Source organism: Lissotriton helveticus, chromosome 4_1 (assembly GCF_964261635.1).
Source record: "Lissotriton helveticus chromosome 4_1, aLisHel1.1, whole genome shotgun sequence".
Lineage (NCBI taxonomy): Eukaryota > Metazoa > Chordata > Amphibia > Caudata > Salamandridae > Lissotriton > Lissotriton helveticus.
This window is the reverse complement of record NC_136063.1, coordinates 928,487,419-928,511,572: the sequence shown is the minus strand read 5'-3', so window position 1 is coordinate 928,511,572 and position 24,154 is coordinate 928,487,419. Positions and strand designations below refer to the sequence as shown.

Below are 24,154 nucleotides of genomic sequence, written 5' to 3'. Positions count from 1 at the left end.
TGTAGACCCCCACTCCCGCCGCAGCGCGCATGGCCACCGTGGGGGAGGAACGCCTCGTAGGATTAGCCAGCCAGGCTAGGAGCGCCCCCGATTTATCGCCCTCAGCTAACGATCTAGTGAGGAAGGCCTTGTAATCGAAGCTATGTAACCTTTCGACCTCAACTGCTACCGCTTCTCTCGCGGCCGCCAACTGCTCTCCAAGTTCAGGTCTGCCGGGGCGCCTGAGCTCCAGATCTCGGAGGGTCCGGTCTGCCTTTTCTAGGTCCTCTAAGAGAACCCGGCGCACTCCCACCTTCGTGGCTATGCAGTAGCCCCTGACAACCACCTTGAAGGCATCCCATTCGGTGGCCCTAGCATCAGTCGAACCCTCGTTGTCATCGAAGTAAGTGGCAATCCTGTCCTCCAGTCCAGTTCGGAATACCTGATCCTCTAAGAGTTCGGGCCGCAATCTCCACGTAGGGACGCATGGCGCACCCGGGAGCCACCTAAGGTCGGCCAACAGGGGGTTGTGGTCGGAGATGGTCCTCGCTAGGTACTCGGATCTTACAGCCGCGGACATCACGTCCGCCGTTCCCAACAGAGCGTCCAGCCGCACGTGCAACTCGTGCAGTCCAGAGTAATGAGAATAGTCCCGGGTATGTGGGTGTTGGACGCGCCATATGTCTGTCAGTCCCCATTCAGCCTGCCAGTCCAGCCTAGCCCTAGCCACTCGATGTGTGGGCGAGGTCTCCAGGGGGGATGAGATCTATCAAGATCCACGTCCACCACCGAATTGAAATCGCCCCCAAGCAAGAGCGGTCCCGTCATGTAGTGGGCCAGTGATCCCAAGAGCGTCGCAAAGAAGGCCAGCTGGTCCGTATTGGGCGCATAGACACTGCAAATGTTCAGCTCTCTACCCCCCAATCTACCCGCAATGGCAACAAATCTCCCATCTGGGTCTATCGTGTGCTTCGTCACCTTCAGTGGAATCCCCACGCGCACCCAGATCAGCGCCCCCCTAGCGTAAGCCGAATATGTGGTGTAATATACCTGCCCCCTCCATCTACGCTGTAGGGCTAAACCTTCCGCTTTCGTGAGGTGCGTTTCCTGTAGCAGCGCAATCTGAACACCCCTGCGCCTCAGGTAAGCGTGCACTTTGTGGCGTCTGGTCATAGTGTGTAGCCCGTGCACATTCCAAGTAATGCATTTCAGGTTGGAAAATTCAGCCATTATCCCACTGCTTTCCTGTTAGTCCTCCCCCGTCCCCTCCAATCCAGAAAAAACACAATAATCGCACTGCACCAACGGCGTCCCATCCACGAAACCAAAAACAGTGTAACCCCCAACCATGACACCCTTCCCTCCCCCCCAGAATAGGACCCAGAGATTGCCCCTCAGTACCCATCCAAACCATGTTCCAAAACCAGAAAACTAACCTGTCGGTAGCCACCGCAGGTGTGCCTTATGGGCAAAGGAAGGGGCAGAGCACCGACGGGAGGGCCCTCACTTGCTCAGGCCACCTAGTGGCGATCGAGCCTAAATTACTGGCACAGGCCCCAGGCTGAACCCCAACTCACGTAACATTCAATTATTCAGCAGAGTCAGCAGGGGTCGTGGCAGTCCATGTCGCGCAGTCCTCCCAGCGCCACCAGGAGCGACTCACCCAGGCTCACCCTCGGCCATCAAGTAGTTCTTCCGCTGTGCCTGGGGGGACCACAGGGAGGGTCACGCTATCAGCCTGGGAGTCCTCCGTGTCCGAGTGTTCTCCACCACCTCTCGTCTCCGGTGCCTCGGTCAGTGGTTCTCCCTGGGAACCCGAGATGCTGGACAGCATCTCAAGTACACCACGCCGTTCCGCCGTTGTCACCACATCGGACGGGCAGCCAAAACCCCCCCGGCGGTTGCGGACCCTCTTAGATCTTCGTTGAAGTCCAGCCTCCGCAGTGGTTTGGAAAGAAGAGGCAGGGCCATCCTTGCCAGCCCTATAGAGCTCCAGCCAGCTGCACACCTCGTCAGGGGTGTCGAAGAATTTGGTCCTGCCATCCAGGATGATGCGGAGTCTCGTCGGAAAAAGCAAGGAATACTGGAGACCTTCGTTGCGCAGTTCACGTTTGATTGCCAGGAAGGAGGTCCGCTGACGTTGAGTCTCATAGGTGTAATCCGGGAAAATGCTCTCCTTGCTGTTGTCTACCTGGTATGGCCCATTTTTCCTGGCGTTGTTGAGGAGCAGGTCCCTATCTCGAAAATGCAGCAATCACGCCACCACTGGGCGCGGTGGCTGGCCCTGCTGTGGCGGTCTGGCCGGAACCCTGTGTGCCCGCTCCAGAGTGTAAAAGGAGGAAATCCCCTCGGGCGCTACCTCCGTCTTAAGCCAATTTTCCAGATAGGATATCATGTCGCCATCCTCGACTTTTTCTGGCAGGCCCACCACCCTGATGTTATTCCTCCTGTTGCGCCCTTCCGCCTCCTCCGCCCTCTTCTCCAGCGTATCAATTCTCGTCAGCGCATCTTTCATGACGACTGCCAACGTCTTCTGCGCCGGTTCCAGGGTTCCAATCGAATCCTCCACTTCCTTGACCCTGTCCGAGAGCTTGCCATGGTCAGACCTGAGCAATCCCAAGCCCGTCACCACCTGGGCGATGTCCCGCTGGAGCGCCGACCTCGTGTCCGTTATGGCCGCCAAGATGTTGTCCAATTGCTGTTGTAGACTCGGGTCGGTCGGCACCTTTGGGTCCATCCGGTCACTCTTGTCCGGAAGTTCGGTGTCGGAGGTGGCCTGCGCGTTCCCCTTGGCGCCCTTCGGTTTGCCCATGGTTGCCCCAAGCGTCAGCCACTAAAAGTCTTGGGCCCCAAGGAGTGACCTCGCTCGGTCCCCGGGAGGCTCCTCAAACCCGGTCCAGCCTCCGCTCGAGTTCACAGTCGGCACCAACCGCATGGCCAAAGGCGAAGCAGCCAGGCCCCGTCTCAGGCCACGCAGTCAGCGGGCAGCTCGATCGGATCCCGTCAGTCAGGACCATGGGCACCGCAGCAATCGGCCTTCCTGTCCGCCATGGTCGAGGCAACTCTTATGTGCACGTGGTGCAGGCCGCTTCGTGTGCGCGAACGTCCACGTTCCAACCAGCCTGGCAAAAGTCGGGGCCTCACCGGGAATAAGGATAGTCTTAGGGGGAAGGCGGGCCCCTCACCGGTCTTCCTGCACCACTACTTCCCACCTGCGCCTCTAGCAGCCACCGCCGCCATCTTGGGGTTCAGGCCCTCTCTTCCGCCATGGTGGATCGCGTTCTCCCGGCGGTCAGCTCCAGTCCCCTGTGCGCGTTCTCCTCCGTTCCACAGGGCCGGTCCACGTTAGAGGTCCCCGATGGGCACAGAGTAGCAGGCGGCAGCTTCCCCCGGTCCGGTGAGGGCGCAGGAGAGGTTCCCGGGCTCCGTCGTCCCGCAGTGCCCTGGGGGGACCCGTCGGGTGCGCACCAGAGCCAGCGGGGTCCGCCAAGTGCTGGAGGCCACCGGTGATCCAGGCGACCGGAGCGCCTAGCACCTTGTCAGGACTAGGAAGGCGGCGGGCCGGAGCCCTCCGGTCCCGCAACCCGCGAGGGCCGCCGAGTACCCTACGAGCTCCGGGCCGGGGCGGGCGCCATGATGGAGGCTGCGCCACTCGCTCCTCGGCTGCCCGGCCAAGCCCCTTCTCCGCTCCTCCGGTAACTCCGAGGCACCCTGGCCGCAGGTCGCCACGCAGTGCCCTCGCACCGACCCCCGGATGAGGATCGGGGGAGCCCTGGAGCCAGTATACCAGGATAAAAGCGGCTCGATCGCGGAGCCGAGCGCTCAGGCGACCTCCGCCATCGGCGCCCTAGCCACGCCCCCTGGGGGTTAGATTGATATGCTGGCACAAATGTGGTTCCTTTATTTAATCGTGCTATTTGTGCTTTCGTTAGTTGAATGTTTGAGATGTTCATTACGAGATTGTTTTCTTCTTGCTCCTCGTCATTCGCATGGCTCTTTCTTCCTCTGTCTCTTTTTATTTTTATTTTTTTCCCTCCTGGTTTTTCTAATGGAGCCTTGTTGGCTGCCGGACTTGTAGTTAAAAAAGATGCCTTTTTGCTTTCTCTGTTGGTGCTCCTTTTGAGGTACTTGCTAAAGGTATTCTATTTTGTGCCATGTCTGAGACAACACTTTCTTGTGATGAATTAGTGTTATCTTTCGGTTGTTGCCATTTCCTTTGGTTATATACTTCCGCCCAGGAATAAACTTCTAATTTATAATCTATTGTATCCCGTCGGTATTTCTTTACTTGTCTTTCTTGAATTACATTTGCATATCTTTCAAGTTTTTGGTTGATATCATCTAGAATTTCATGTAAGTCTTCATGTTTGGCCAGTTCTTGTTTAATCCCTGCTAGTTCTTCTTCCAGGGTTTTTATCATTGTAGATAGTTCTTCCACGATTAGCAGGATCAGATCCAGAGAACATTTATTTAAAATTTGGTACCATTTTATTTTTCTAAGAATGCCTTGTTATTCCTGCATAGCATTGGTTTTAGCGCAATTCTTAAACCTCTTGGGATACGTTTGTTCTTGTGATAATGTATGAGGGTTGTGTCATGGAGCTGTTGGTTTATCTCTCGTTTACTTACATATGCCAGTTGTTTCAATAGTTGGTCGACTGCGCTTAACTGTGGCTCCAGTTTCCTGTATCAGTCCATAGATTTGTTCAGCTTCTTCCGATGTATATGCTAGTGTTTCCGCTTTATTTTGTGTGATTTGAGCTATTTCCTCAAAAAACATTTTTAGATGTGGTGCACCGCGAAGAGGGGTTAGGCAAAAATTCAATTAGATATGAGTTCTTCAGAGCACTCGTGTTAAACAATATTTTCAAGAAATTTTAATCCAAATTACTAGTATGCTACTCCATCCAAGCACTTTGTCTGAAAGTGCTAATCAAATATCAACTATGTGGGGCGGACAAGTCTGTTCCAAAGGATGTGTGCACTTTTTCAAGAACGTTATAGTTTCTTCAATTCTTCAATACATTTTAATACATTCCAAAACTTTCTTTTGTGTATTTTCAGTTGGTATTTATCGATTCTTCAATTTCATACTTCAAACATAATTTGTAAAACATAAATTTCATCCTTTCTGATTATCTCCATAAGCTGTCATTCATATCACCCAATGCATTTCGGGTCTAGTGGTGACCCTTCATCAGGGGTCTGTGAAGGAAGAATCGGAAACTTTGTGAGCTAGTCTCAACTAGAAAATTACATAATTATTTACACATACATTACTATAGCTTAACCACATTGGTGCTAAGGCAATTCCCGCTGGGTGCTGACTTCATTGAATTCCCATTGTTCATGACAAGGTCAGCTCGTCATTAGCACAGCTCCAGTGGGCCTCATGACGAGCTGACCTTGTCATGAGCATGGAAGGGGTTAAATCAGCACAACTTGCTAAGGTATTTAAGGGTATGGAAATTAATGCAATGAACATCTGGGAGCATGTTCCTATAGCTAAATTACTGTATTGAGTCATATGGAACCAATTTGTCAGGATCGGCTGACTGATGTACCTTACTGTGCGAGCAAAAATATTGTATCGGGGGGGGGCGTGGCCAACTGCCGACCATGATGGCAGCTTAAAGCGGGAGCTCCCGCAGGCTACACGGCCCGTTTCAAGTATCCGGCTTTCCATCCGTCATTTTGCCCGCTCGAAGGAGCGACACTGGCTCAGGGACCCAAGCGGTGCAACCTGTTTCAGCCCCGGTGAAAATCGGACGCCGGGAACTGCTCCGTTCCGCGCCGACGTGCTGGGGCCTGTGCCTGCCTGGCTGCACCGACCTAGGGTAGCTGGTGAGCCCGGGCGGAAGTTCGTCCTTCTCGGCCCGGACGTGGTGGCGGCGGACGGCCGCCGCCGCACTCTGACTCGGAGGCTGACCGACCATACCACTGGTCTGGAACGTGCCCCCGGTGTGGACTGGGGGTACTGCTGGGACTAGAACTGCCCGTAATACTTCCTGAAGGCAACGCGGCTCTCGGTGGGATCGAGAGCCTCCCTGGGTCCCGGACGGCGCCATCTTGCAGAGACCGGACGGCTGAACGCGCCGTTCTTGCGCCTGGGTGCGACGCTCTGCACTGAGGAGCCCTCCCTTATTCCTGGGGGGCCGCTGCTCTGAGGCTAACCACACACTGGCGAGGGGGCTAGTCGGAGCCCCAATAACCTGGCAGGGGGCATCATTGAATAGCGCTCTACTTGCGTGGACAATCCAGCGTTAGTGAAGCAGTAGCGGAGCACGAGGAAGGACGGTAAGGAGCCATAGGGGGCCCACCGGCGGGAACCGACTGTGACCACACCGCAACGCCGCACCAGCTCGCACCACGATCTACAGGGGGTGCAGACTCCTCCTCACAGCGGACGGCGCTAACGCTTCCCAAAGACCGGTAGTGACATCTCCGAGATCTGTGGGGGATACAGGGCGCCCCTTAACACTGGTGCGGCACCCGATCGCTTGCCAGATATCTGCGGGGATTGACCGGCTTATGGGCTGAGGGCTGACCCTTCAACCGGATACATTTACCTCCATAGTCGCCACAAAGCGATGGCCGGCAAGAACAATAGAAGTGCGTCAACGCAGGCGAAACTGGACAAATTTGCGTTCAACCATCAGGGACCACCCCAGAGTGGCGGCCGCCATTCTACTGGAGTGCCCACTGAGATGGGAGGTGCTCCCAAGGTGACATTAGAGGACGTTATGAAGACCCTCACTGAGGTCAAAACGACAGTGGGCTCCATCTCCTCCGAGGTCACTCTGCTTCGGGCGGACTTCCAGAAAATGGCGGAGAGGGTGTCGCAAGTGGAGGTGGTAACGAAATCGCTCGTTGAGGACACCTCAGAACTACAGGTTGCCATGGAGCGCATGGAGAAGGTCACGAAGCAGCTACAGGAGAAGCTTGATGACCAGGAAGGGCGCTCCAGGAGAAACAACGTCCGCATCCTAGGCCTGCCGGAATCGGAGGGTAAAGCAGCAATGGACCTGTACGTTGAGTATCTAATCAAAAACCAGCTGAAACCTAAAGGTCTGTCCCATTTCTTTTCTGTTGAGAGGGCGCACCGTGTTCCTGGTGGAACGGCCAAACCGGGCGCCGCTCCGAGGCCTGTACTTGCCAGGTTGTTCAATTTCAGGGACAGGGACGCAATCCTACAAGCTGCAAGGATCTCCCCGCCTGTGAAAATCCAGAACTCGACTTTGGCCTTCTTTCCGGACTACACAGCGGAGGTGGCCAGGCGTAGGAAGTCATTCACGGAGGTCAAGAAAGCACTGCGCGACAGAGGCCTACAGTACTCCATGCTTTTCCCCGCCAAATTGCGAGTTGTGGCCGAAGGAAAAGCGTGGTTCTTTGACATGCCGGAGGTGGCTAGAGACTGGCTTGATGGCTGGAGACAGGTGGGCAGACCTCAACGCACGCACCGCGACAGACAACGACAGCGCAGCGGCGGGCCACCGGATCGACCGTCAAGAAGCCCCGTGCACGAAGAAGGAGCGACGGCACTAGACTCTGATCTTGAAAGGGACCCACTTGATTCTGGACAGCCTGTGCGGGGCTGACTTGCTTGGACTGCTTGAGGGTCAGCCTGCTATAGCCACTGGTACCTTGAAGCTGGTGGAGCTGAGTAGGGCGGGCACTGGCCGATGCCTGTGGGGGTCTCACCACCCCACGAGCAAGTAAGGTGGATAGGGATGGGATTAAGCACTCTGCCAAGTTGGGGATACGGGCGGGAATTCCGTGGGGCAGGGGAGCAGGGAGGGGGGAAGGGGGTAAAGTTTTAATGTTTGTCTTTTTGGTTTTGGTCATCACACATTTCACACGTTCTGAAGTCACTCTAGATCGGGGCATACTCCTCGCCCTCATCACACCAGTCATCGACACATTGCTGCCAATAATCTCAAACCGGTCTCATGGCTGACTTAATTCAGGATCCACCCGCTGGGAATGCCGCGGTAACGGTGGGGGTACCCCCTCTGCGCATGCTCACATGGAACGTCAGGGGACTGGGTGACAAAATAAAGAGGGGCCTGGTGCTGCAGGCCATTAAACGGCAGAGCCCGGATGTGGTATTACTCCAGGAAACACACCTTACAGGGTCCACGTGCAAAGCGCTTGATCGGCGCGGATACAAGATGGTAACGCACGCAGATTTCACTTCAGGGTCCAGGGGGACAGGGATACTACTGAGAAAGTCTTCGCCCTTCATACTCACACACCATACTACTGACGACCAGGGGTGCTTCGCGGCGATACAGGGTCAATGGGAGGGTAGACCACTTAATGTGGTATCGGTGTACGTCCCCCCGGCACTACACTCCGTGACATTGCCTGCACTGGGTAAATTTCTGGTAGACCTCCCTGAGGGTGACACTATCATTGGGGGGGACCTGAATGCCATCGTAGACTCTGCGTTAGACGCCTTTCCCGCTAGAGCGCGCTCTAGAGGACTTTCACCTCTTCCTGAATTCCTGGATGCGTTGGGCATTGTTGATATATGGCGACATCTGCACCCCACGGCGACCCAATACACCTTCTACTCTACGGTCCACAATAGCCTATCTCGCATTGATTATTTTCTGTTCCTGGGGGGAGGATTGGGCATGGTTGACAAGATAGACATTTTGCCGAGGGGCATATCTGACCACTCACCGGTCGCTCTCACCCTCGCTACTAGGGAACAAAAAACCGCACGGCTATACCCCATTTACCCAAATTACCTGAAGGTCCCTAAAGTTCGACGGAAATTGAAACTAGTGACGACACAATACTTTGCAGAAAACAGTGGCTCGGTGACCTCACCGTCGATTCTGTGGGAAGCCTACAAGGCCGTCCTGCGAGGGGCGGCGATAGCGGCCATTACGGGACACAAGCGTGAGTCCCGGAAGGAACTCCCGGAGCTAGAAATGGCACTCCGCACTGCTAATGCGGCACACATGGCGGACCCTTCCCCGAGCACGACACACGCGCTGCAGTTGCGACAGCGGCAATACCAGGCACACCTGAGAATGACAGAGAAGGGCTATATGGCGAATACTGCACATAGAATTTACGACGTAGGAGACAAGGCGGGGAGAATGCTGGCATGGTTAGATAGGAGGGAGGGAGGCGCAAGAGGGATTCCAAGACTCATTAATACTGATGGCCACGTCCTAACGCACCCGGAGGACATAGTACGGGCTCTGGCACGTCATTTTCACGCCATATATACACCGGAACGTGTCGTCACTGCACAAATGGCGGCGGAGTCGCTGGCGACCATTGCCCTCCCCGGCTTACCGCCGGAGGCAGCGCAGGAGTTGGAGGAGGATCCTTCTGAGGAAGAAATCCAGTCGGCGATTCACTCGCTGCAATCAGGCAAAGCATTGGGACCTAATGGGTTACCGGTGGAATGGTACAAATCGATGGCCACCGAAATTAGTGGTCCCCTGCTAGACATGTATTTGGATAGTAGGGAACGGGCTGAACTGCCACTAGATCAACGTACGGCCACGATCGTAGCTATACCTAAACCAGGTAAACCCCCGGATGAATGTACCTCATATCGCCCGATATCATTGTTAAATATAGAAGCCAAAATCCTGGCCAAACTTCTGGCCAACCGCCTGATGCCACATCTGAGCTCCCTGATACACCCCGACCAGTCGGGCTTTCTACCCCATCGGAGCACGGCGCTGAATCTTAGGAGGGTTCATGGAGTGATGGCGAGGTCACACCTTCTCACCGAAAGAGCGGTGATCCTTTCGCTAGACGCGAAAATGGCTTTCGATCTAGTGGAATGGGAGTACCTCTTCGAGGTGCTCGCTCGTATGGGCTTCGGGTCGAAATATATCTCCTGGATACGACTGCTTTACACTAATCCAGTGGCGCAGGTGGTGTCCAATGGCCACATCTCGCCGGCGTTCCCGTTGAGCCGGGGAACCAGGCAGGGGTGCCCTCTATCGCCCCTGCTCTTTGCGTTGGTGCTTGAGCCTTTAGCTATCCTGATCAGACACACGCCCTTGTTTAGGGGCATTCAGTGGGAGGAGGGATGGGAAGACAAGATCTCCCTATATGCCGATGATATGCTCGTCTACATGGTCGACCCTGATGCCGGCATCCCAGCCCTTTTGGACATTTGTAACGCGCAAGGGGCGACTTCAGGCTATACCCTTAACTGGTCGAAGTCGGTGCTCTTTACATTGAAGGGTCCGGCACCGAGGCTGCCGGTCGGCTGCCCTCTATCGGCGCCGGTGACCTCCTTCAAATACTTGGGCATTGTCATTGTGCATTCGGTACCGGATTTCTTCGCTAACAACCTAAAGCCTCCCCTGGACCGCCTGCGCGCTGACGTAAAGCACTGGGCGACCCTGCCCCTCACCCTCCTGGGGCGCGCAGCCTTATTCAAGATGATGGCACTCCCCAGATTTCTGTATATACTGGAAAACACCCCTCATGTTGTCCCTCCGCGATACTTCACACAGATTGCGGCGTTGGTCTCCAATCTCCTCTGGAGCAATGGTACAGCGCGAATAGCCTACGACAAGTTGGTAAAAAGTTGGTATGAGGGAGGGATCGCGCTTCCCAACGTTCAGATGTATTACTGGGCGGCCCAGCTTAAGGTAGTTAATCAATGGGTTCATGCCCCGAGAAACGACCCGGCATACAGGGCAGACTGGGCGCAATTGGGGACAGATTCCATGCTATCGGTACTGTATAATAAACCGCGGCTTAAACACCTGCATGGCCCGACACAGCATACAGCAACCCTTTGGCACATGGCACAGACACGCCTGGGCTGGGCGGGCAGGCTTACCAAAATGACGCCACTGTGGGACGCGAAGTCACTGGGTAACCTTAGAGCATGCAAGGGGTTCACTCAGTGGGATCTGATAGGTATCTCCACGGTGGGGGACCTTTGGGACAATGACACAGTGATACCATTCTCGCAACTTCAACAGCAATATGACCTCAGACCCACTGAAACGTTCCGTTATGTCCAAATTAGACACGCACTGCTGCGAGCGATCCCACAGGGCACTGATCTGCCGGACTCCTCGCCGCTGGAGGACAGGCTGCTGACAGAATATATGCAACAGAGCGCCACATCCCTCACCTACAAGAAACTAATCAACAACTTACCAGATCCCACGACAAAACTTAAGGACCGGTGGGAGGGTGAGTTGGGTGCGATGGACGAATCAGAGTGGAATGCGGCCTTGGCTTCTCCAAAAGAAGTAGGCATCTCGGCCAAATTTCGACTGGTTCAAATAAAAATTTTACATCGCATATACTACACCAGGACACTACTCCATAAAATACACAGAGCACCCACCCCCTTTTGCTTGAGGGGTTGCGGGGAAGAGGGAACACTGTTCCACACACTCTGGGACTGCCCCAAAATACAGGGATACTGGACACGGGTATTACGCACCATATCCCAGACACTTAAGGTTTCCACCTTGCCAGACCCGCGTAAATGTCTTCTAAATATATGGGACCCCAACGATCTTAACAGATACGGTATCATATGGGCCACACTTGCCATGACAGTGGCAAAACGTGATATTGCACAGAAATGGGGGGCTCCGGAATTGCCCACTGTGGACAGATGGGCCGAACACATGGACATCCTAATGGTCACGGAACGTACTGTCTATGTCCTTCGAGCTGCTCCCAAGAAATGGAACAAGGTGTGGACAGCCTGGAATGCTTATAGGGGGGACATTTGTGAGCTCTTACCTGAGGGAGAGGACCTTGACTCTGAGGAGGAGGAGGAGTGATGGCGGGGACTACGACATTATGTTACTCTGTACTAATTATGCCAGCGAGTTGAGGAGATTACAACTAGTTCAGATATTGGGCAGTGAAGCGTGTTGGGGAGAGGAGAATTCTGAGTTCTAAATGGAATGTGATGACACTAAGTTGGGTTGTGGGGGGGAAATGTTTATTATAGGTTGCTAGATATTTTTTGCGGGTGGGACATCGTGGAAGTACTACTTGACATGTTGAACACTAGTGGCCTTATGTACTGGATGTGCGAACATCATATGCAGAATTGCGCCAGGCGAATTGAGAATGTGATGTAACAAACTTGCTACAGCCTATGATTCTGATTTGAAGTCGTATACACATGTCTATGCAGACTGTATGTATCATTTTCACTGATTGCACCACCTTTATACTAATAAAAGAAATTTAAAAAAAAAAAAAGTACCACAAAAAAATATTGTATCGGGTTTTGCGACACTAATGTGACGAAAATAGCGGTAGTTGTAGCAGAAAAAGAAATCCGCTAGCAGATGTGTGCAATATTAAATTAAAGGGCAAAGTTACTTGCTAAAATGAAACGCTGCCGTGAGTTCAGTCGGAATCCTGGGGTGACCAGCTACTTACGCAGTTAACACGTGACATGAATAGACTTATGGTGGGCATTTTATTAAGAACTGGGTCTGGAAATATGGTAGCCTGTCTGTGATAGGCTAAAGTTACCTCACGTGATATCATTATCGTGTTAGTTTTACCGTATTGATTTTAGATTTATAATAATACGGTGCTTGATTATAGTAAGTTTCTATCGATACCATTCATAATTCCATGAATCGCCATGTGAGTTTAGTGGTGAAAATATCACTCAGTTGTTTTGCGGCAGCCATGTTTGTAAAGTCAAGCAAGTTTAAGGCGGCCATAATGATGCAGTGAATAATACGAGATGTTCAAACATAATCATGTAACTGCTATGAATAAGAGTCTATTGGAAGGATTGACTGACCCCGTGGGTGTGAAGTGTATTTAAATCGGGCATCTATCGGCGGGCATGAAAATGGTTTGTGACGACCAGGAAATATGGAGTTTCTACTCTAGCTAAATGTTATGTCTGTAAACTATAACATTCTGTAAAATAAAGAATAAAAATAATAATAACAAAAAAATACACAGCAATATTAGTGCTCATTAGCACATGGGTTAACCATATAAGCTTTAGAATAATGCTACATATAACATTGCATAGCTATGAAGGAGCAAGATGGCATAGTTCATATAAATCATGATCATAAACTTCAAAGAAAGCAGGATAGTTATATCCTGTCGTTTATCCCATGTGGGTACATGCTGTCCAGTTTTCTTATCCAGTGGTCCAGTGTCAGTCTAAGAGTCATACCCCACAAGAAACAAGGGTCTTCCAACTTTGCTGCTGTCCTGAAGCTAGTCACTGCATACCCCAAATTCTGAAGGCCATCGCCAACCTGCAGCAAATTAAAGCTTTCATGGAGGCTATTAGGCAGCTTATTCCGGCACTTCTGATTCTATCTGGTGTGCCTTTGGCCCCATGGAGACACAATGTGCTCCAGTTGGACTTCCTGCTGGTGGGCCCACTCTCAGTGCCAACAGGCCTGTTCTGGTTCATGCTTCTGCTTCAGTCCCAGGGTCCATACCAGTTTCCTCTCTATTGGCACTGATACCAACTCTGTTGGCACTTACCCAGGACTTGATCCTTATCCCAATCTTGGCTCATTCTAGGCCTATGTGGTGCTATGATACCACAAAGGCACAATTAGTACATGTTCACCCAGCAGTCAACCATCTGCCACAACTACACTGTTGTGGCAGATGTACCACTGCTATGTTGGGTTGATCGCCTAGGAGTGGTGGAGATCACTGCCCTCTGGTCCCTAGTGGAGAACCAGCTCCATGTCACCTTTTTAGGCTTCTGGCTGTTCAACTAGTCCTGAAAGCCTTCCTGACATTCATCAAGGGGAGGCTGATGCAGGTCTTCATAGACAGTACAGCCACCATGTGGTACTATAACAAGCAGAGCAGAATGGGGTCCAGGGTCCTCTACTATATTTTCAGATATTACATCAGAGAAACAGTAAGAAATGTTTGTCTAGTTCTGTTTCTGCACTGAGCTGTCTGAAAATGAAGCACTAACCTAGAGAAATATTGAGTTACATGAATTAACTTTACTCCCTGCAATCCCAACATGATATGGCCCCAGTTCTTATAAATTTAGACATCCTGTGCTGTGAAATTAATGAAAATGGATAGCCCTTTTTTGTACCATGAATCTAGTATTGTGACACACAGATACTCTTTGGAGGACACAATGCTTTTTGCAGCTTTTGATGTGTACTCACATGAAGTATTAGGATGTTGACCAAAGCAGCTACTTTTCATTGACTTTTTGTACCTTACACAAATGATTCTGCAGCATGTGCAAAAATAGGATGGCTTGGTTCATGGCACAATCCTACTTGCTTACTACCTTTGTCAAAATCTGAAAAGGCACTAGCATTTGGCTCAGGTGCAACTGGTCCCCATTTGGAAACCTCCATTGTCAATTCTACGGCAGTTGCATCCACTCACCTTAGCAATACCTAATTAAGTGTTGCAGCATGAATATGGTCCATTTCCTATGTGTTAGGACCTCCTGTTTGAGGGCTTTAACGCTGCTGAGTTTTATTTGCACACTGTATGACCTTCAACTGCTTCCAGGCTTTGAAGGAACGGCTAAAACATGCATACATGTGACAGGTGGCAAGTATATTTTTGACTACTTCTTTAGTTTCTGCAGAAAAAGGTTGAAGCAATGAGCTGAATAGTACCATACTTGAGTGTCCCCCATCAGCCATGGCTTTGATACTACTATAGTTAGTTGCAACTAAGTTAAATGTTGAGACATTCGGGATGAAGCCTTTAATAGATTTTCATCTTTATTAAGAATGTTTGCTTCTATCTGCTGTAGAGAACATTGCAATTGCACCTGTTACATGCAACAAATGCCTTGAAAAGCATCAGCAACTGTTAGATCAGCAGCTAGCCGTTGCTTGTACCCCCCTGAAAAAGATTCAACGTGATGCACATATAGTCTGTTGACTAACAGGTTGAAATGACTATAATGAGATAGATTGACTGCATGGTGATCTCCTTGTGGGATTGTAGACCAGTTCCACCACTTTTTTTTTTGTTTCTTTTTATTTGAAAAAATATAAACAAGCAAGGCAGAAAAATTGTCATACAAAGTACCAGTTCAAACGAGGAAGGAAAAGACATCACAACAAAATCAGCAATCAATATAAGGAAAGGGAGGGGGGACATGGGCCGACTCAATACACATATAATGAAATAGCCAGAATGTGGGGTCAGGGGGAGGGTGGGACATCAGTGTTATCTACTACAGGCGGTGTACATATATCCCCACGATAACTATTCCAAGGTCCCCACACTCTACACCATTTCCGGGGACGGCCCTGGGCCAAATACACAGTTTTTTCCGTGAACATACACCAGTCCATGTTTTCCTTCCATACTTCGACTGTAGGAGGCCTCTGGGACCCCCACAACTGAGCAATATCTCGCTTGGCAATCATGGCCCCCAGGGTCGCCCACTGAGTCTGGGCTGCATTATAATCAGTGGGTTCCCGGGCATTTAACAAGCAGCGCCTGGCTTCCGGCAAGAGAGCAGCACCCGTCACTTCCTTCATTACCTCATGCACCCCGCTCCAGAAAGCAGCAACTTCAGGACATTCCCAAATAATAAGGAGAAATGTCCCCACCTGCCCACACCCCCGCTTACATAGGCCCTCCTCAGAAAAGCCCATTCGAACCAAACGGGGGCCCGTGACGTATATCCTGTGGAGGATCTTAAGTTGTACCAGTCGGAGTCGAGCTGGAATCGCGACCTCCTTGGGAGAGGAGATCGCAGACTGCCAGTCCTCGTCATCTAACTCGGACCGTCACGGGTCCACAGGTCCCGGAGATGCAGTAGGAGGTCCGACCTATCGTTAATTAATTTTTTGTAGACAAAGGAGATAGTACTATCAGGCACATGACCATCCAACAATCTATCTTCTAGCGGGGAGGATTCCGGAATTACACCCCCCACTGGGAAAACTGACATCAAGGCATGGCGAACTTGAACATAGTGGAAGTACTCTGTGTCACCAATTTCAAACTCCGTCTTTAACATCTCAAACGATTTCACCTGACCCTTGACCCAGAGGTCTCCCACCTTACTAATACCAATGAGGTCCCACTTATCGAAACCCTTGGTCTTCCACAATTTACCAAGCTTATCCGAGCCAAAAAGTGGGGTCGCTAGAGTCAAGCGGTCTTTCCATCCCATAGAACTAGTTGCGTCCTGCCACATACGTACTGCCGTCTTCGTAGGCCCCGACAAAGCCTTAACCACCGATTTTGAATACAGCGCCCTATAGTAATTACCCCCAGGCAACAGCCATCTATCCATAGCAAAAGCAGGGTTCAATTCGAGACCATACATACCATGATTAATGGCACCCAATTGAGACGCCCAATAATAACGTTTGATGTCAGGGAGAGCAATACCCCCGTCATACCACGGGAGCGTCAGTTTGGCAAGTGCAATACGGGGTCTACCGTCCCATATCAACTTCCTTTGAAGACCCTCAACTGTACGGAAATAGCTAGCAGGAACTATGTCAAGAGTGTTCTGGAGAGCATAAAGAAAACCAGGCGGAGACATCATTTAAAGAGGGCCGCACGACCAAGCGGCGAAAGCGGAAGCTTACGCCAACCCGCGACGTCCTACTTCAATCTAGTCAAGGGCGGGAGAAGATTCTGTTCATACCGAGTGGCGGGGTCCAATGAAACATAGATACCGAGGTATTTAAACCCCGATTGTGTCACCTGAATGGGACAGTTACGTGGCAGAAGACGGACGTCACCAGAAAGAACGAATAGGTAGGATTTCGTCCAATTAATAATCAGGCCCGAGTTTCTACCAATAGAGGTCAAAACATCACACAAAACCATCAATGACTTCCGGGGCGAGGTCAGATACAGTAAAATGTCATCTGCATAAAGCGAGATGCGATCTTCAAACTCAGAGGACCACTGAATACCCTTCATCGAGGGCTCCTACCGGATCCACGCAGCGAGGGGCTCGAGGGCTAAGGCAAAAAGGAGCAGCGACAAGGGACAACTCTGACGAGTACCTCTCTCAAGACTAAACGGAATAGAGACACGACCATTCACAACAATTTGCGCAAGGGGGTCCTCATAGAGAAGCCGCACCCAGCCAATAAAACCGGGTCCAAACCCAAATTAGTCAACGCGGCCCATAAATATGGCCATTCCACGGTATCGAAAGCCATCGTGGCATCCAACGACGCCAAGATGGCCGGCTCACGCAACGTCGCAGCCCTTGCGAGAACGCCGTGTAGACGCCTAAGATTCATGGCAGTGTTTCTATGCGGGATGAAACCGGATTGATCCGGATGTATCAACCCGCTAATAGCGGTGATCAATCGGTTAGCCAGTAATTTTGCGAGGATCTTAGGTTCAGCATTCAAAAGAGATATCGGCCGGTACGATGCACACCTATCTCTTGGTTTCCCTTCCTTATGAATCACCACAATGGTAGCAAGACGCTGATCACGGGGGAGAGAACTACACTCATGTGACTCCAAAAACATATCCCTTAAATAGGGAGCCATCTTGTCAGGCCGCAACTTGTAAAGTTCAATAGGCAGACCGTTGGGACCCACAGCTTTCCCTGAACGCAGGGAGCGAATCGCAAGAGCCACTTCATCCGCGGTTATTGCAGCGTCCATTTGTTCCCTGTCAACATCAGAAAGACGCGGTAAAGCAATATCACGCACCAATAGGTGTGAGTCCTCCTCCGGCCTATCTGACACGGAGGAGTACACTGTCTGGAAGTGATCCGCAAAACATTGAACAATCTCTTCAGGGTCGGTGACCCGAGCACCACTCGCCGTCTCGATCACAGGCACCACACGACTAGCTCTATCTTTCTTATCCAGCCACGCTATCAGTTTGCCTGCTTTATCTCCCACATCATATAGACGTCCCTGTTGTTCTCTACTCATGGCCTTAGCTGAGTCAGTAACCAACGCCCTGTATTCCAACTGTTTTAGTCGCAGAACATGTGTCTTAGCACGAGTAACCTCCTGTTCCAGGCCAAGCTCTAAGTCCGCTATATCCGTCTCGATCTTAACCACCTCCTCATCCCTCCGTTTCTTAACGCCCGCGATTAACGACAGGGCCTGGCTCCTAAGGACAGCCTTGAAAGCCTCCCAAATCGACACCGCAGACGAAACAGAACCCTCGTTTTCCAGAAAATATTGGCAAAGAGATTTTACCAGGTCAGCACGAGTTTTAGGGTTCCGGAAATACCAGGAATTAATCGGGGCTACCCGTCCCTCAGTCCCGGAATTCAACTCCATTCGAAGCCATAGCGGAGAGTGATCGGAAATTCCCCGAGCCAAATGCTTAACCTCAGTAATAGAAAGTGCCTGTGCAGCAGGCACTAAAACATAATCAATCTGTGAAAGGCTACCGTGAGCGCCCGAATGAAACGTGTACTGCCGCTGAGCGGGGTGTAACAATCTCCAGCAATCTACCTGGCCCAGAGTGTCAATGAGATCGTGGAGCCAATTCTGTGCCACCTTAAGATCCCTAGGTGGATGTCGATCAACCATACCAGAAACCACAGCGTTAAAGTCGCCACCTAATAGCAGTGACCCCTCGGGGAGAGCGAGGATAACCCGCCCCAAGTCCGCAAAAGTAGTTGACTGCAGGCCAGGGGGGACATACAAAGAAACCAGGGAAAGGGTCCGGCCCTCCCACCTACCCGTAAGAGCGACATAGCGCCCTCTATCATCGTGGCGTCAATCTCCAGCGGGAGAGAATTCTTAACAAGGATACCAACCCCCCTGGAACCAGAGGAAAACCCAGCATGGGCGACCAAACGATACCCCTTCCTATTCATGGCATGAGAAGTATTACCTATCAAGTGCGTCTCCTGAAGAAGGACTACATCAGGGGAGAGACGTTTCAACAACTGAAGTACTACCCCACGTTTTATCCTATCCCCCAACCCATTCACATTCCAGCTCATCAGTTTCCACCCCCTACCCCCCATCCCGAAAGAGAAAGAAGATCCAAACCCAGTAAGAATCCAGCACTTCAATCAGAAGGTCTAACAATACATTGCCTTGCATAAAAACAAACAAACTCCCCAACAGAACCCCCATCAACATCCCGTTACAAACCCCCCCACCCTGCACCCCTGCGTGAGACTAGAAAGCCACCCCAACTTGCAGTGTGCCTGTCGCCCCCACATCTTACTAAGCTACAAAAAGTCAATCAGAGGAGGAAAGAGACCCACCAATAGCCCCGCAACCCCCCTGAATGTCACATCAAATCTCATAACAGAATCAGCGAACCACAGTTCGAGGCCAACTAGAGACCCCAGAAACCAGACAACAGGTGTCTATTCCTGTTCCATTGGTCCACCTTCCGCCCCACCAGACTGTTCCTCCTGTGCACGCTGGCTCGGCAGAGTGTCCAGCCAGTGGGCCACCCCCTCCGGTCGATCGAAAAAATAAGTCCGCTCCGCATGTTCGATCCTCAACTTGGCCGGGAAAAGCATAGCGTACTTAAGGCTCATGTCACGCAGTCTTCTCTTTACCCCTAGGAAACCAAGTCTCTGCTTCTGGACCGATTGGGTAAAGTCCAGGTAGAAGCTGATGGTAGTGTTCTCAAACTTTATAGGTCCACCCATCCGTGAGGCCTGCAGGATAGCGTCTCTATCACGGAAATTAAAGATTCTTGCGATGATAGGCCGCAGTGGGGCACCCATCTTTGGTTTACCGCCCGGAACTCTATGGGCCCGCTCGACCGTAAAAAACTTACTCAGTCCCTTGGGTGCAAGGTGGCTAACGATGAGATCTTCGACGAAGAGGTCAGCTGCCGGATCATCCGCCTTCTCCGGAACTCCGATGATACGGACATTATTCCGCCTAGCCCATCCTTAAAAATCCTCCAGGCGACGCGCAAAGAGGTCATTGGAGGCCTTCAAATTGCGGACCTCTGTCTGTAGGTCAGTGACATCACCCGTCAGACTGGAAGTTTTAATGTCCAACGACTTTACTTTCTTGTTCGTTTTCATCAAGTCCGTACGGATCAGGTTGACATTTATCGCCACAGTATCGAGCTTGTGGGCGAGAGTCTCCATTTGTTGCCCAAGGGAGGATTTGATCCCATCGATAGCGGCCATAACGTCCTGAAGGGTCAGATCTGTTGCCGAAGTCGGTGGATCTGTCGTGTCCTCCAGCGACCTGCCCGGTCCACCGGGGGATCCATTAGCCTGGGCATAGCAATCCATGATGTCAGTCTGGGTATAGCCACCCCGCCGAGTGGTCTTAAATTTCTGCTTTTCCCCCTCCGGTTTCCCCGCCATTGCGGGATGGAGACCGACTTGGAGCGGTTAGACTAAATAGAAGGATGGCGGCCCCTGGGACCCCCGAGCGGTGGCCCAGCTTCAGCCAGAGGGCACCGGCCAAGTGTCTTCCCAAAACCAGCAAGGCAATGAAAGAGCACACTCGAGTGCAGCGCAGGATAACAGCCCTCAGCACGGGGGGGGAAGTTCCCAGTCGAAGATCTCTATGGAAGACAAATCGAAAGTGAAAGTCAACCGGACCGGTCGTCCCTGTCCACTGTCAACTACAACTCGGGCAACATGCCAACTCCACAGCCGGGCATCACGGAGACGTAGGCCGCAATCTTCGGAGCACCACAACACCACTTCCCGGGGTCCAATTCGGGATCTGAATGCAGGTTTCGCCTCACCCGTGGTTCGTCTTCACGAGGACATCAATGAGGGACAGGATAGACGACAGGATAGATGCGGGAGGTTACGAGGGTCTTGGGAGCCCTAAGCTCATGCGGCCATCTTGGTTGCGCGCGAAGCTCCCCCTCCCAGTTCCACCACTTGTTGGTGCTACTGTGTCTCATCAAAAGTAGAAAATAGGTCCAGCTTGGAACCTTCCATGTTTTACAAAGAATCTCCACATATTCCATAAATCCAGATCCAGGCAGAGACATCAGCCACACCCCAGGAGGTGGAGCCAGCATAGTGGAGGGAAGGCCCAGCCCTATTCAGGTCCCAGGTGCAACTCCTCCCTCCCATCTAGATGCAGATCTCCCTATTCAACACGGGGCTGACTCATTCTGTCTCTTGGAATCCCCCAGCCCTATCACTCAAACTCCAGACAAGGAATACACAACCTAGCAGAGGCAGGCTTTGGATAGTTAGGTAAGAAAATGCCTACTTTCTAAAAGTGGTATTTTCAAACACAGAATGTTAAAACCAACTTTACTAAAAGATGTATTTTATCATTCTGAGTTTAGGCATACTAAATTGGAATTTCTACCATGTTCCCTGAGTAATTTAGGATTATAAGATGTAATAACCTAACTGCCCATTCTGGCCTATGGAGAAAAGGTAGTCTTGCAATAGTGAAAAACGAAAATGGCTGTAATTCACTAATAGGACATGCTACACACACCAGGGCATGTCCTACCTTATACTTACAATGCACCCTGCCCTTGGGCCTTCCATAGGGGTGTCTGATATGAAGCAAAGGGAAGGTTTAGGGACTGGCAAGTGGGTGCACTGGCCAAGTTGACATGATTCTGTGGGTGGCACAACCAGTGCTGCAAGCCCACCAGCAGCATTTGATTTACAAGCCCTTGGCACATATGGTGCACTGTAGTAACTGACAAGTAAATAACCCAATCATGGAATCACTAAATAGTACATCAATTTAACATAGGGAGCACTTGCACTGTGGCACTGAATAGCAGTGGAACAGTGGCCAAAACAGATAACCAGCAAAAACATATCAAAACAGAGGAGGCAATCCGTCAAAATGGAAGGGAGACTTACGCCAATGATGCCATGTCTAACAATCACTTCGTCCTATCTGCTCTGGTTCTTCTCTATGGTAGCAGCCATCTAAGATTTGGTCTACAATTCCCCTGTTTCACTCTTCCTCATTGCTAACTAGGCTTTTCCTTGTCTTCTGTTGCAGGAATCAGGGTTGCCCTGCCATTTCACCTCCATTTGAAGGAGGTGTTGGAGAAGATGTGGGAGTGGTCTTTTTTTACTCTGATGAGATTGAGGAATACGTAGTGTTTGCAGTGATGGCTCGCTGAGGGAGTGCTGCTGGGCAGTGAAGCAGGGCAGGGGAGGGGCAGGATGACCCTGCCCATCCCCCACCCCACCCAACTGCCCCGCAGCACTCCCTCGGCGAGCAGCCACTTGAGTGTTTGATAGAAGTTCATTCAGCACATCCTGCCTCTGGAATGCCAGGTGTAGCAGACTCCTCTTGTTGCTGATGAGTTTTCTGGGACAAATAAGCTTGCAGGGACAATGCCATTTCAGAATCACTGGTCTTAACCATAACGGCAGTCACTGCGGCACTGATAGACATCTGCCTTGATTTTAGTGGTGGTACCAGTGTTGATCCAAGGGTGGTCCTCTTCTCAACATCTTGTTGCCCAAAAAGGGTGTGGCAGGTAGGCTGCATTGCACACCTTGGCAGAAAAAGGGTGACAGCTTGAAGAAAGTGGCGATGACACACTTCTCTTTACTGGCCACTTTTCTGGCAGGAGCCTCTTAAGTCCCATCTTCTTTACTTCTTGTTGCCATCTTCTTCACTTCTTGGTATTAGAGAGGTTTCTGGGCTCCAGTGACAGCTAATTCACAGATATCTCTGTATCATGCACCTGCAGGCAATAAAAATAAGAAGGAACTCATTGACACTTGGCAATTCTATTCAAGGTAATACAAATGATCATCATCATCCTGACAACAATATACATGTAAACTAACTGTTTTGTTAGACGGGGTACTTAAAGTAAGTGGAAAGCCCCAAAATAAATGCCTGGTGTCACTCAGGGTTCTATGGGACTCCTGTGGGTGCCAGGGGATGTTAGCAATCATTGATAAATTAATTAAAATAATAACAGTTATAGCCGAAAGGGGTCAATGCATGTAGCAGAGCAAGTGGAAAAGAATGTTAAGAAATGGGAAATAAATACCTGAGAAAGAAGCTGGCAGACAATGATTACATTAATTAAAAAGAACAACCATCCACTGCAAACTACTCCAAGCAACCACCACCAAAAATAAATATAACAGAAAACATAAATGAAAAAAGTAAAAAGTAACAAACTAACATTGGCTCCTAAAGGGCCATAAAATTCAATGCTCCTAGCAAAGGCCTTTAAAATGGTGGACAAATGATTATTAGTCAATGATCAGACACACAATTGTTTCACAAAATGGTAGTTAGACGCATGGCCTAGAAAGACAAGGCATGGAGATCAAAGACAAAATGGACGCTTATGCGGCACACATTTGTTTCACAAAATAGGGATTGACCACATGGCAGTAAAGGAGGCGGCATCGCGAGCAAATTAAAAATGGCAATCCATGACACACCCACTTGGTTTAAAAAAATGTTGGACAAGCCGATGGTCTGCAAAGGGAACATGGCTGCCTCCACTGCTTACTGGCTCTGGATCCCCTTCTCCCACCTCCAACAAACACTGTCAGCATTTCAGGGAAAAGATGCAAAAATATATATTAAATCCCCAAATGTTTCTGAGCCCATCCATAGTCCTACACACCACCACCATTAAACCAACAAGAAGAGTTAAAAAAATTAAACCAACATAAAAATAATGACAACACAGCAACATAGAAAATGAAATAAATTATAAATACATTTAAAAACTGTCCCAAACAGAAACAGCTGCAGGCACAATTACACCAGCCAAGGACTTTTAAAAGTTGCAAAACTGCACAATAATCAGCCATCAAAAACACACACACACACACAAAATGGTGGGCAAGCATATGGAAAAGAAGGTGGCTGAGAACTAATGAAAATATTTAGCTACATAGACCTTGGCTCCTGGAGCCACCCCCATCCTAGCCACTAACAGACACACACATACAAAATAACACCTACATTTGGCATAAATTCAAGGCCATCCGAAAGTCCTAATAATAGTAATAATAATATTAATAAATAAAAATATCTCTAGCACAGCAGCAATGACAGTGTTCAAGATACATGAAAAAAATACTTCAATGGCCTACAGCAGAGTAGGCCCCAAACAGTAAAACACCAAAGCATAATGACAAATCTGGACAACAAAAACAAAATGAAAGGAAGTAAATCCCCAGGCCTTCACTATCCAAAATATCCCTAGACCTTACATTGTTATGCTTTAATTCTACTTCCAGATGGGTCTGCCTGCACCTCCTAGTCCAAGCTCTAGGCGAGAAGTGAACACATTTAAA

At 50.4% G+C, this 24,154-nt stretch overlaps 1 protein-coding gene across 1 annotated transcript in view; it reads left to right on the top strand.

Annotated features, from left to right (window-relative positions):
• Positions 1 to 24,154, top strand: part of LOC144828917 (cytochrome P450 2J2-like) — a 433,018-nt gene that overhangs the window by 392,257 nt on the left and 16,607 nt on the right. The gene's annotated exons all lie outside the window — the stretch shown is intronic.